At 51.6% G+C, this 5332-nt stretch overlaps 1 long non-coding RNA gene across 1 annotated transcript; it reads right to left on the bottom strand.

The window, feature by feature from the left end:
• Window positions 1-254: 254 nt before the first annotated feature.
• On the bottom strand, window positions 255-4929 carry LOC130542353 (uncharacterized). The gene is made up of 2 exons (XR_008956846.1): window positions 4624-4929; window positions 255-2624 (listed from the first exon to the last, which is right to left on the bottom strand). It is a non-coding gene; the product is annotated as an uncharacterized LOC130542353 (long non-coding RNA).
• Between the last annotated feature and the right edge of the window lie 403 nt (window positions 4930-5332).

The following is a 5332-nucleotide window of genomic DNA, read 5'->3' as shown; positions in this document are numbered from 1 at the left end:
CTGCTGTGCATCTCCTGCACACAACACCGTCAGGAGCAGAGGAGGGGCTCCCAGGACGCGGGCTCCCAGAGCTAGTGTCTCCCAGGGTTCCTTGCAGGCTCCTGAGATGAGAATTACCAAAGTTTGAGCACAGTACCTGGCGCATCGTGCTCCCTAAATGCTATTCTTTCAGTTTGACAGCACGGCCGGGAGAGCATCTCCCTTGTGTCCAGACCATGTACTCATTGGGGATGAAATAGTACGGAAGCTTTTCATTTCCAAGTGGGGATATTTTGACATTTAGAAGTCCTTGTGTGATTCACATGATATTGGATATAGAATGATTACCAGAAAAACCTTGAACTATTGCTTCCTTTCTAGGATTGTTTAAGGGAATTCCACAGCAATATCTACCAACCACACTTCCACTTAGTGGGGCAGTGCAGACCAGAACTGACACCTTGGCCACGTTGGTTAAGAATGATGATTACTCCTTGCTAAGAACGATTGAAATATTCCCATCAGGGGCGCCTGGGTGGCTCAGTCGTTAAGCGTCTGCCTTCGGCTCAGGGCGTGATGCCGGAGTCCTGGGATCGAGCCCCACATCAGGCTCCTCTGCTGAGAGCCTGCTTCTTCCTCTTCCACTCCCCCTGCCTGTGTTCCCTCTCTCACTGGCTGTCTCTCTCTCTCTGTCATATAAGTAAATAAAATCTTTAAAAAAAAAAAAAAGATTCCCATCAGAGGCTGCGTTTTGACTTTCAGCGCTCAGTGACGGTTATCACATTTAGTAAACTCCCTGTAATTCTCCAGCCAGAGTGAGGGGTCACATTCTCAGCAAGCCTGCCATCACAAAATATTCATGAACAATCTCCTCTGAGAGCTGTGTACGCAGGTACCTGGACTAACCGGAGTCTAACTGATGGCTCAAATCGAGGTTCTGGAGGCCAGAGTAGGGCAAATGAGGCCAGAGGCACCTTCCCGATGAGACTTCTACTCGGGTGGGCTTCATGGTACACGGGTCCTGCATACCTCACCTTATCGCTATCAATCTCAGTGGAAGGAAAGAGACTCTTTCCTAAGATTCCCAAGTAAAAATCCCAAGAGCCAGTCTCCTTGGCTTGGCTTGAGTCATACGCCCATCCCTGAACCAAGCATCTGTGGCCAGGCTGGCGGCACTCCGTTTGACCAGACTGGATCTGGCCACACACCCCGAAGGCTAGGAGCACGGAGTCTGCTCCGTCCAAAGCACATGCGTAAAAAGAGGATGAGGCAGGACACCCCCAGGAAAATCCAGGGAGGGGACTGTGGAAGGCTGGTAGAACTAAGGGATCTACTCCGCTTGGCTCGACTAATACTTACCTGTAGGAACTTAGTCAATCACTTCAAGTCCCTACCCTAGGACATGGTTTTATCATCTCTCAAATGAGAGATCTGGACTAGCGTATGTTTAAGAATCCTCTGCAAGACTTGTTCGAACAGTTTCTTGGGCCACATCCTTAGAGATTCTGATTCCCGAGAGCTCTGAAGTGGGATCCAAGAGTCTGGCTTTCTTTCAACTACCCAGAGAACGCCGATGCCGCCCATCGGGGGACCGCACGTAAGAAGACCAGGGAGCTGTCGGACGCCGGCTCAGGTCCTGGCACACAGTAACGCCGTGAGGGAGCCCATGTCTTCCTTCTGGGGCTCACAGCTGGGAATCCTGCTCTGCCCCAGCTGGAAGAAGGGCAGCACCAACTCAACACGGAGGCACGAGGAGGACAAACCTGATTTCTCAGCCTGGCCCCCAGCCCTGGAGATACTGGCTGAGTCCAGTCTGTCCCATCAGCAGACGTTCAATTCCAGGGCATCCTGGGGACCACTTCCACCTTCCTGACCCACGCTAGTCCTTATTCAGATCTCCGCCGAGGCCGCGAAAGCTCCGTGGGGAAGCGGCAGAGCTTTCCAAGTGGAGGAAAGAGATCTTGGTGACAGGCACACCTGGACGCCAGGACGGGATCTGTTCTCTACTCATCAAAGACTGCGTGACCTTGGGATGATTACTTAGTCCCCGTGTTCCTTAGTTATAAAGATGGGTGCGCGGGACCTAGCCGTGTGGTCGCGGTAAGGATTAAAGTGAACAAGGCTCTGCTCGGGTAAAGGATGAAGCACAGCGCCCGACGCAGAGCCAATAAATGCTCGCCCCGTAAGGGCAAGTCCAGGACACCCTTGCCCACTCCAGAGCGGACCTCCAATCAACAAGGCTTACTTACCTCTCTCCCCAGTTATTAACACCTTAGTTAGAATGTCCTATTCCTCGACCCCTGCAATGCTGTTTTCTCCGGGTAAAAAGCGTTCTGGGATCAAACGTGTTTGGAAAATGCTAGGTAAGGGGCATTTTACTTTGCTGTGGGGCTTCTCAGGGCCTCTACTGTGGTGATTTACTTTGAGAACCTCCAAACAGGACATTTGGTATTTGGTGACTCCCGAACCTACTAGACCATGGAACTCTTTGTTTCAGGAAACTCCTATTAACGTGTATAAAATATTATGACCGTCTGAAAAATGCAGGTGGGAAACCGCTCCGGAACCACGCTCTCCATCCGAAGGCTCCATGCTCTGACGCCCAGCCGTGTTCAGACATGTCTCACAGGAACTGCGAGCCACCCCTGTGAATGTCAGGGTAAGACCTGTGTCATGATTAACTGGGTAGTTTCCATAAATTCCAGTATGTTCAGAAGTGCGGATCATGGTTACATTTTTGGCAACCACTTACAAAATCATTTTTCAACCACAGGAAGTAAACATTTCAAAACTCAGGTGCTAATACTGCGGACTCTATTGTTATTTGAGACAAGCGATAGGGGTTGGGGAAGTGGTAGGACTGTCCCTGTCCTCAGCGGGAGGAGAAAGCAGAAGACCGGTCCTGAGGATGCCGAGGAAGGTTAGCGGGGAGCCCTAGCATTATGCGTAAGAGCAGGGAGGGGGGTGGCAGTGCCTTGAAGGGGGGGTAGGGAGGGGGAAGATAGCAGCTATCCTGTATTCCTGATACTTGTAGGTGCTTGCAACTCGCCAGAAGGTTTTTATCTCCTAAAAAAATTTATGAGAATGTTTTAGGTCAATAGCTGACGTTAAGTGCCGTAAAGATTGTACCAGATTTATCTAAGTTATAAAAATATGATACTGATGATTAAATCAGGAAAGAAAGCCACTGCCCTTTCCAGACCTGTACGTAATGCACTGGGATCTCTGAAAAGCCAAACGTAGAAGACACATGAGCCAGTTACCCTCATCTGAAGACTCCTGGAGCTCCGTTGAAGCTGCCATGTCAGCATCCTTTCCAGGGGACCGTGTGTGATTTGCTCGACTCTCGAGAACATAAAATAAGTTAAATTGAAACAACTGTGACAACTGCGCCACAAGCTTCTTGTCCCAAGCCACACGGAGCTGGCGCTCTCGCCCAGTTAAGACAAGCTCAGCTTTAATGAGGCCTTGAGAGTAGAAAACAGGCTGCTGGTGTTGAAGTGTGGAGTTTAAAAATATAGATATTAATGCCCAGGTCTTCCTGCCGGCAGCAAGGCTGTGATTGCCAGCCTCTCTCCATGACTCAAGGCTCCACCTCCAGCCAGCCGGCCCGTGTCATCTCTGCACTGGGACGGGGCTTGAAGGGCTCCCACAGGTGGACTAGGGATGGGGAGACCTGCCACTGACATGTGCGGAAATACATGGCTTACATTTGGAGGCTGGGACACAAGGATGCCACTTTTTAATTGCAAGGAGTGCAGAGTGTCTCTAAGGCAGAGGGTGGCCTCATAGGAAGTCCCTGCCAGGGAGGCCTCGGAAGCAAACGCCATTGACTCTGGGGCTCGGTGACTTATGTGGCTCCTTATCAAGCCAGTCTTTCAGCAGCCCCCTTTCCTGAGTCTGGCTTTCCGTCTTCAGGCCCCCACATGCACTCTGAAGGCTGTGCTGAGCCCGGGCTGGGCCGGAGGGGCTCTCTCCCCTCTGCAGGGGGGCTGCTAACTGTCCCAGCGGCTGGGGCAGCAGTGGCTCTCTTGGGCCCATGATGTTCTGACAGTAGGTTCGGCTTAGCGCCCTGTCATTTAATTTCTATGTGTCACTACATTGGAGTCCTTGAGGCCACTGGCGTGGGGCTTCTGAGAGGAGGAGGAAGGGGTGAGAGCATGAGAGCTAAGAAACATTGCAGATGTTAGAAAGCCAAGGGTCAGCACTGCTCCTCTGGGTTGTGGCCGCATCGGCTGGAGACAGACCAGAGGAGCACTGACAGCTGGTCATTTTGGACAAGGGTTTAGGATGATATAGTTGTTGAAGAATGACACTGGCAGCAAGATGACACCAGGTCTGCTGACCCTCCGTCTCACTATCTGTTCAAGACCCATCACTCGGCATTTCTCTCCACCTGCAGCTGGTAGTTGGGAGCAGCGATCTAGGGACTCCGGACCCACTAAGGAGCCCACAGGCACCGGCCCTCAAGGGGCTCGCGCTCTACTCAAGGACCAGCCCTGCTCAACACGGTGCGTCCGGCTGGGACCAAACTGAGCCGCCAGGATGAGACTCAAGCCTGCTCACACACTGCGGCCCTGAGGACACGCCAGTGATTCGGAAACCGGAAGGGCAGTTCTCCCCCGCAAGCCCTCTGTTACCTACCGTACTCAGCCTGCCTGAAGGCTGAACTTGCTTCCCATCGGATGGCCTGCCTACCTCGTCTCTTTGGGGAACAAGAATCCACATGCCAGGAAAACAGGAAGGCAGGAAGGCTGTCGGTGTGAGCTCACTGAGGGCGGAGTCACTGTCTTACTCATCTGTAGGCTCGGAGGTCAAGGTTAGGGACGGGAACACAGGTGACAAAGAGCTTGGATCACTGCTTCCCTTCATCCGGTAGCGCCTGTCAACTTGGATGAAGCAGCTTTCCGTATTTATTCTTACCAGAAGCCCGTGTGTGTTTGATTCTTTAGCAGGGAGATGACACCAAGGCACAGAGGGATTAAATGACATGGCCCAGGGCAGAGCAACCTGACTCAGGGTCAGCTGCCCCGTTCGGGGAGGGGGGAGGGCACTTAAGGAAATGGAAGAGAGTAAGGTGGCTGTCCCCGGCTCTCAACTTGTGTCCCTTAGCTTACTTACATGTCTTTCAATTTGCGTTTATTGGGAACATCTGAAGAAACGTTTTGTCCGTTGTAAAGGTGAAAATACATAATGATAAAAGACCACTCTGGGTTACAGATGAACAAACGCCCATAAGTTAAAGCTCCCTGCTAAGACTTTTACGAAGGGCGTGAGAAGGCGCAAAACGCCATCCAAAGAAACAGTATCAATTCTGGTAATAATGGAGAATGGAAATGATCACTGTGTTATC

Source organism: Ursus arctos, unplaced genomic scaffold, assembly GCF_023065955.2.
Source record: "Ursus arctos isolate Adak ecotype North America unplaced genomic scaffold, UrsArc2.0 scaffold_33, whole genome shotgun sequence".
Lineage (NCBI taxonomy): Eukaryota > Metazoa > Chordata > Mammalia > Carnivora > Ursidae > Ursus > Ursus arctos.
This window is presented reverse-complemented; position numbering and strand designations above follow the sequence as displayed.